The following is an 8,813-nucleotide window of genomic DNA, read 5'->3' on the forward strand; positions in this document are numbered from 1 at the left end:
AGAACTTAGCACAGGGTCTGATGAAGAGTAGATGCCCCAAATATAACTGATAGATTGATTAAAAAGCTATAGGGTATCCTGGCTTCTAAGGGATTAAATCTAGACAATTTGTTCTGGAATCCTACACCTACCGCAATCTGGTTCTACTTTAGATAGGATGTACATACAACAGAAAAATACTAAAGAGCTGTGCCTTAAAATTCTCTCTCATGTGAAACAAGTCTAAAGATAAACAGTCTCAAGCTAGTATGCAGCTTCCAGCATTATTAATGACCCAATCTCCTCCTTTTCTTTTCTACAACCTTTAACACATGATACCCATTCTCAACTCGCTTCCTGGTCTAAGATGGCTGCTAGAGCTCCAGCCATCCCATTTGCATTCCAAGTATCTGGAAGAAAGGGGGAATATAAACATGCACCTTCCCAGAGTCCCCCAGAACATTTCTGCTTATATTTCTTTGGCCAGAACTCACCCACATGTCACACTTAACTGCAAAGTAGGTTGGAAATTGTAATCTTAATTCTGAGCAGCAGGAAGCTCAGCTAAAACTCAGCGTTAGGTTACTAAGGAGGAAGAGACAACAAGATATTGGGATAGGCAATTAGCAGTGTCTGCCAAAACCTCAAAACCTGCTTCCAGCTGAATCCACTGTCTACTTGCTTTCATTGGTCCTGTCTTTCAGAGGCTCATCTGTTCCTTGTCTCCCAACATGGCACTCGTGTGCCCTTGCTCATATGTCTTCTGGCTTGGGGTACCTCCCAGTTCTTCTTCACAGCGCTGAGGCCTCTTCCTTCAAGACTCCAGTCAGGGAGGGGCCGGCCCGATGGTGCAGTGGTTAAGTGCAGGCGTTCCACTGCAGCCGCCTGGGGTCTGCCAGTTCAGATCCCAGGTGCGGACATGGCACTGCTTGGCAAGCCATGCTGTGGTAGGTGTCCCACATATAAAGTAGAGGAAGATGGGCACGGATGTTAGCTCAGGGCCAGTCTTCCTCAGCAAAAGGAGGAGGATTGGCAGCAGATGTTAGCTCAGGGCTAATCTTCCTCCAAAAAAAAAAAAAAGACTCCAATGAGGGGTCTCCCCATTCCCAGAGCATCCACTGAAATCTGCAAAATGCTACTCCCTGTGCTGTGCGTTTCACCTTGTTATCTAAAATTTACCTCTGTGATGACGGTGTGAGCCTTGGTTATTTTTAACCAAGTTCCTGACACAATAAGTTCCTCACTTATTCTGAGTATTCAATGTATATCTGCTTTTGTTATCAATGACAGTGACAGACAAGAGCTGGACTCGGAGTTTAAAAGTTTGAGTAATTGTCCCAGCTTGTCAAGCTCCCTCTGCTCCAGTGAGTAGAATCGTGAACCTGTCCCGTCTCCCCAACCCTCTTTGGTGTACAAATAGTCCAGGAAACATGGAGAAGATTTAGGGAGGGGCAAAATTTATATAAAATTCACAGAGGACATTAAAAAAAATGGTTACAAGACCTATTTGTGGATGAAGTCAAGGACTCACAGATAGTTTCTGGCTTCTGTTTAATCTTGCAAAGGTTACTGGGCTCTTAGAATCAGAGGCCAGCAAAGGCCTCAGGGCTCATCTAGTGAAGTCTGACCCTCCCATCACACAGGCAAACTCAGATCAACTAAGCCTAGAGACAAAATGCCTGGGCCACAGTAGAGCCGGAACTAAGAGGTGCCACCTCTTACTTATTGGTATATTCTCCAGGTACACCCCAGGTCCCTTAGCACTGCACCACACCACCATGTTGGAGCATCTTGGTTTCCCACTCTGAAGAAATCTGAGATGATTGATCATTCTCTTGGATCCATCGCTCTCTTCACTAGCCTTGCCCCCTTGTCAGCAGCCCAGACTCAGACTCCAATGAACCCAGGACGGAAAGGTCTGAGAAATTTACATGCTAAACTAATCCAAACTTCTGAAGTCCTTAATTTAGAAACAGTGACCCCAGATCTTGGCTTAGCCTCCCTTGCCAGCCTGCAGCCTGGCCTCTGCAGAGCATTCCCAAAGTCTAAGCAAAGAAGCCATTTCCATTGCCGCGCCATGTGTACAGTTCAGCACTTGCTGTTGTTTTGTTTTCTTTGCTCAGGTCCAGTCCATGGGCTAAATAGAGAGGTGACATCAAACAGTTGGGCAGACAGCTGTCGGAAGCCACCTCTGTGCACTCTGGAAAAGCAGTTGGTCCTCCTCCAGTAACACTCAGGAGCGAGCTCGCCCTGAAAGGTCATTGGCTACAAAATAGTAAGCTTGCTCTGAGGCGCCTGAGCCGAGACAGTTGCTTGGCGTCCCGCTAATGCTGGTTTTACTCAAGAGCTGATTGTTTTTTGAGGTAACCATGGATTATTATGACGACCAACGTTTGCTATTTGTTGAGTGTCCATGGTGTAAACAGAAAGGGGAACGTGTCCGTCTTCAGGAAGAAGCTAGCAAACACACTGCATGTGGGCTGGGAAGGGGATACGGATGGTCCCACAACAGCCCTTGGCGGCCTCGCATGTCACACAAACCCACTCCTCATTCCTCACATGGGTCAGGGAGGCGCTGGGACCTTCAAGGGCAGAGAGGTGTGTATGCGGAGTGGCAGGGGGTGGGGGTGGGAGTGGGGTTGGCCACAGCCCCTGAGTCACATTGTCTCAACCTCTTTTCTTTCCAGCGGGCCACGCGGGCTTAAATCACTGCCAAGATGGAAAACTCCCTTACAGTAAACGCATGTAACTACAGACAATGAACATTCCAAAAAACGATGCTCCTTCCAAAAGACTCCAAAAAATCACTCCAGCCAGACTCTTCATAGCACCATGGAGTTTCCCGAAAAGCAGAAGGAACTCTAATTAGTCTTCTCATCCAGTCTCTCTGTCCTCTGCACGACATTCCTGTCAGACAAATTTTAGCACCTGCTGGAACCGTCCCAAGGGCTGGGATCCCTCAATTCTGAGAGGCAGGTTTATGAGCAATGCCCTGCTTTGGTTCTGTCACTGTTCAATAGGAAATCTTAGAGCGGTAAGGACACAGACTAGAGCAAGAAAGAGAAGTAAGAAAGAATCAAATTCAGCAGGGTCTTGTAACTTAAACAATACCATAAACAAAGTAAAAAATAATAATAAACTGGTAAAAAAATTTGCAATACATAGAAGAATGAGGATAATTTCCCTAATACACAAAAGCATATATATACAGCAATTTGAAAAAAATCCAATTAATATAAATAAGAAAAGGCTATGAATAGGCAGTTCAAAGGAAAAAATAATCAACAGATAAATGAAGAGTTTGTATCTCATACATAAAGAAATGCAAATTCAAACAATAAAATGCTGTTTTTCACCAATGCTTGACTAATGTTAAATCACTTGATAATATCCAGAATATGGGGAAATAGACATTCTCATACTTTTTGAAGAGCAATTTAGCTATGTCTATCAAAATTTGAAATGCATACAAGCTTTGAAATTTAGTTCATACATATACTTTTATGAGTGCACAGAAATATCTTCAGCAATATTAGTAATAGAGGAATGTTTGCAAGAGGGGAAAGTAAACAACTCAAATGCCCATCGATAAGAAATCCGGGTAAGAAGTTAGGGTATATCTAACATGGAATACGTCCAGCTGTTAAACCGAATGAGATAGGTCTTTAGGGGTGAATACAAAAAGACATCTAAAATATGTTACGTCAAAAACACAAGGTGTAGAAATGTGTATATAGTATGAGCTTATTTATATAAAATATATGTTTTTATATTCATAAAAATTTCTGCAAGAAGACACAAACTATTAGCAGTAGTTACCTTTTATTTAAACTTTAAAATGTGCAAAGGAAATAGTGTATTTCATCTATGGATACACACCTATATAGCAAGTAGAAAGCATGCAAGGAGCTGAGACTGAATAATATAGTTTAAGTTTAGGGAGCAAAGAGGAATGAAACGGGCAAGGGGCCCATAAGAAGCTTTAAATACATTTTAATGTTTTGATCATTAAGGATATATTTGTAATGTTCATTGCAAATATTTGGAGGGGAAAAAAGAAATAGAAAAGAAAACTCATTTGATTCTAACACCCATTAACCTTTATAAAATCTCTTAAAATAATCAGTGATACAATGATGACTCATTTTTTTTTAAATGTGAAAGCTTGTAGCCGTAGAGATTAACATTTCCCTGGAGAAATTGGATCTACTTGGTAGAATATTCTTGTACTAATCTTTCTTGTTTACTAGATTTTTCTATTAATACAGTCTGAAAGGAACAGTTGTGTTTTCATGGTGTGTTTCTGTTCGTTGTCAAACAGCAGCTGATACTTTATCAAATTAGCAGCCTTCTTAGTGCTGGGGAATGAGCCCTGTAACCCCCTTACCTTCCTCACTCTGTGTTGGAAATCTCTCAGAAAAATTACAGGACATTTTGTGTAAGTCATGGATCTTCAATAAGATATTACTGACAGATATTCTTTGAAACCTGGGGGGTGGGTCTTCATCGTCTGGAGAAGTCAAAATGTTAAAATCGTTCCCTCTGAGCTGTAGGCTGGGTTGTCAGATGGACACTGCAGAACTCTCCCTTAAATATGCTGAACTTGCCCCTGCTTACAGAGCCCCACTGGCATCTTTGGGAACTCTTTGCAAAATGGTTCAGAATCCACCACCCAGATTGTTCCTAAAGAGCAAAGAGATGGGCTCAGTGACTTGGCACTAATTGCCCTTTTCCCTCCGATTCAGGAACTCACAGTGACAAGAGACAACGGCATTGAGCAATTAAATGTAATCATTAGTCAGATGTGGGTGGGAGACGTCTCTTACTTTGGATACCAGAGTTAGTGGTCTTTCTCTTTGCCCTACATATGTTTTTTCCTCATTGTATTAAAACTGAGTTTTAAATATACATAATGGATTTTTCTCCCAAGTACTGTGCCATGGATACAATGGGGAATATTATCCAGAGAGTGGCTCACACGTAAAAGTCATTTTTGGAAGACAATTTTGCCCAGAAACCTGGGTCAAACTCTTTTCACTACGCAGCCTAGCTGGCTGGTTCCAGCTTCCCAACAGGAAGCATGCTGGTGACAAATTAGCTGAAAGAAGTTCTATAGAAAGGAAAAAAGAATCCACATTACATACTCTGCCACCAACATACTCCAGGAACAGGCCATTTCTGTAACATCTCTGATGGCGTCTGGATGGATTCCATTTTGAGATACTCTGTGGCAGAGGCCTTCCCAGCAAAGGCTGCTGCCCACTGTCTCCTCCCCACTGTCTCTTCCCATCCACGTGAAAAGCCTGTTGCTCTTTTGCTGTCCTCTGCTGTCCACTCTCTCTGCAGCTGTCTGGAAGGCAAGGACTTTCACATTGATGTCCACCTTTATCCTGGTCCAGTGGCCCTACTCATTTATCCAGGGCACTCAAGGTCTCTTGGCCATTCTAGATGTTAGCAGGTGAATGAAGACTCACCCCGTGGACTTGACCAATACGGCACCTCCCCACAGCTCTCAAAATAAGCCTTTCTTCCTCCGACACTTTGCATTATTTTTATTGTCTAACAGCTCCCGTATATGGAGCACTAGTGTGCTCCAGACCTGCATTGTCCAGAACACAAGCCACTAGCCACATGTGGGTATTGAGCTCTTGAAGTATGGCTAGTTCAAATTCAGATGTACTGCAAGTGTAAAATACATAATGGATTTTGAAGACCTAGGACAAAAAATGTAAAATACCTCAATAATTTTTATATTGATTAGATGTTGCAATGATAAGACTTGGGATATACTGGGTAAATAAACACATTATTAAAATTAATTTTACTGTTTCTTTTTACATGCTCTAATATGGCTACCAGACAATTTAAAATTACACATGTGGCTCACAGTATATTTCAATTGGACAGCGTTACTCTGGACACATGTTCATTCATTCATCCTTCAAATATTTATTGAGTGCCTGCTAGGGCTCAGGCGTAAAAGCAGGTGCTAGATGCGTGGTGGGGCTTGTGAAATAATCAAAGCCTTTGCCCTCATGGAGACAGATAGTAAATAAGAAAGGAAAAAGACGAATAATCACAAAGCTGGATACATGTGATGAAGAAACATCCAGGGTGTTGCAAAAGATAGTAACCAGATCAGATGGTGAGATCTGTTTATCTAGACTGGCCAGGGAAGGTCATACTGAGAAGGTGACATTGGTCTTGGGACCTGAAAGTGGAGTGAGCCAAACACTTGAAGAACAGGAGGTGGAATTCTGCACAAGAGAGAAGGGTGTGTACAGACCCTGAGGGTTCTGGAGCACCGTCAGGGAGGGGAACATTGAGGACCACATGAGGCTGCTCACGGAAGCAGGGGCAGATCACGCAGGCTTGTTAGGTCAAGAGAAGGAGTTGAGCTTTTATTCAAGGTAAAATGGGAAGCCAAAGAAAAGGTTTAAGAAGGGTGGTGATTTGATCCATTTTGGCTCTTCTGGCAGTTGTGTAAAGAATGGATTGGAAGGGACAGTCGAGGACGTAGAGAAACTGGTTAAGAGCAATGCAGTAGTCCACATTAGAGACGTTGGAAGCTTGTTCTAAGGTGGTGGCAGGAGAAAGCGCTTAATGGAAAGTATGTTTCACTTGTCCTCAAGCCCTCTAGCTTTCTGGGCCCAAAGGAATATAAAGACAATAAAATGCAAATACACGAATAGGGAGAATCCAGCTCCCTCCCTAAGATTTCTGAGGTGCACCAGAGAGGAAGTTACATTTTCCTGGTGGGTACTCTCACCACTTGTTTTTGCTCCCTGCTCTACACTCACTGCTTGATCCCCTATTGCCGTCCTGTGGACTGCCCAAGCACGCTTTGAACATGACCTTCTCTTGACCCCTAAGGCTAAGGCACTGCTAACTGAAGTCTAAGGAAGCTAGAAAGCTTCGCTGAGGATGGGAAAGGGTAACAGAACACCGGAGCACCACAGAAAAAGCAACCCTCACTTCATTATCCAATATACCCATTGCTAAAGAGCACTCTGGGCTTGTTCCCTCCTCTCTTTTTTCCTCTAGCTCAGGGTCCAAACTCCTTTTCTTGAGCTTCAAGGAGAAAATTTAGAAGTCTTGTTACTCAGAGCAGGTTACCTTTACTGCCCACTCAATCTCGGCCTCTCCCATCCAGATGGGTCTGGGGCTTCGCCTCTCAGAAGTAGATGGTCCATTCAACATCCTTCCCTAGAAAAAAGGATAAATTTTCCTCTGTTGAGGCCCTTTCATGTGGAAGCATCTGAAGTTAGATTTTAAAATCATATTTTCTTCCCACCACACTTGTATGACCTCATTTAATCTTCATATGAAGTAGATCTTGGTCCCATTTATAAAGAAAAGCGAAGCTGAAAGAGGAGGCTAAGAGAATAATCTGCTCCAAATCATACAAGAGGTAAAGGATGGAGAGAAGATTCAGGACTGAAGCCAGCTGAAACCTGGCGGCCACCGCCAGCCTGCACCACCTCCCCTGCAGAGACAGAGCCCAAGGGCAAGGTCATTTTTCTCTTCACAGCACCACCGCCTATTCCCCTCCCTTTTGGAAAATCCTCTTTTTACCTAGATGACTAGAGATTCAAGAACAAATTTTTGTAGAATCTGTATGACCAAAAATATATTCTAATTTAGTACCATTTTTCCTCCCGAGAATAAGGTGGTGGTTGTTTGATTCTCTAAAGGATAAACGCTGTGTTCCCAGGAGCTGATAAGTCATTCAAATTTATTCTACTTAACTTTAAATAAGGTGAAATTATGCCAGATGGCAATTCCTTGTATTCTCCTAAGTGAGTTCAAGGAAGAGAAAGGTCAGAGTTCAGAATAAATACTTCCTCCAATTAAGCAAGGCTATACTGGCATCTTAATGGGAAACAGAAAGCAAAAATACCAGCAAAGGCTGCAGTGGTGGTGACAGTAGGAGTAAGAGGAGGACGACAAGGAGGTGGAGGGTAATAGCCAACCTTTACTATTCTTTTGTGGCACGCACTGTGCCAAGCCCTTTTACACGTGTTGACTCATTTAATCCTCACATCAACTCTATTAAGTTTTTGCTATTATTATCCTCATTTTATTACTGAAGAAATTGAGTCTCAGAGAAATTACCCAACTTGCCGAAGATGACAGAGTCTGTACTTTCTGTTGTGAAAACATGTGGGCTTCTGAAGATAAGCTGGACAGAAACCTGAGTGAAGGTCAGTCCCCAAAGCCTCTTCCAGATAATAGGACATCTAGAAATGACAAACAGCAGTCGGGTGTCATTGAGGGTTGGTGCATGAACCAGATGCCCGTCGCATCTACTGATAAATTAATTACGGTGAAAATTGTTGTATTTGGGTTGCACCATTTAATCATTGAATTTTTATTCAACTCATCACAATTCAATGAATTTGATTGCTCTTGGTTCGTTTAGTCGTTTGTTCATTCACTAATTAGCTGACACATGCCAGGTACTGCAAGGCACTGAGGATACAAAGATTAATAAGAGACTGTACTTCAAGTCCTCTGTCTTCGAGTGATTCAGAGTCTAGAAGGGGGCGACAGGCTCGGCAGACTGGGACCCTTCTCCCTCCTTGCCTGTCAAGCCTGGCACCTTCTCGGCTGAGGTGATAGAATAGGTCCTTCTGTACTGTGACAGAGACAGACATTCTCAGCATAAGGAAAATGATTTGTGTCAGCACGTGTGTAACCTTCCCAATGTCTTTTTCAGGTTTCCTGTTCTCAGGTCAGACCCATGTGGTGGCTTCCTTTCTCTTCCTCCTTTTCCAGTTTTAGGATCAGAAGCTCCTATTTTCCCTTATCTAACAGGAGACCTGTGGGGAGCA

The 8,813-nt window shown here is 42.9% G+C and overlaps 2 long non-coding RNA genes across 3 annotated transcripts; one reads left to right on the top strand and one right to left on the bottom strand.

Annotated features, from left to right (window-relative positions):
* Positions 1-1,419: 1,419 nt before the first annotated feature.
* On the bottom strand, positions 1,420-8,219 carry LOC111768904 (uncharacterized). Of its 2 annotated transcripts, none has more exons than XR_011428218.1 (3): positions 8,095-8,219; positions 7,096-7,185; positions 1,420-3,026 (listed from the first exon to the last, which is right to left on the bottom strand). It is a non-coding gene; the product is annotated as an uncharacterized lncRNA (long non-coding RNA). The 2 variants fall into 2 exon arrangements; XR_002801549.2 differs by lacking the exon at positions 1,420-3,026 and adding an exon at positions 3,785-5,693.
* LOC138918647 (uncharacterized) lies at positions 2,429-3,338 on the top strand. The gene is made up of 2 exons (XR_011428219.1): positions 2,429-2,577; positions 2,667-3,338. It is a non-coding gene; the product is annotated as an uncharacterized lncRNA (long non-coding RNA).
* Positions 8,220-8,813: the final 594 nt, after the last annotated feature.

The sequence above is a fragment of the Equus caballus genome, chromosome 18, assembly GCF_041296265.1.
Source record: "Equus caballus isolate H_3958 breed thoroughbred chromosome 18, TB-T2T, whole genome shotgun sequence".
In the NCBI taxonomy this organism is placed as follows: Eukaryota; Metazoa; Chordata; class Mammalia; order Perissodactyla; family Equidae; genus Equus; species Equus caballus.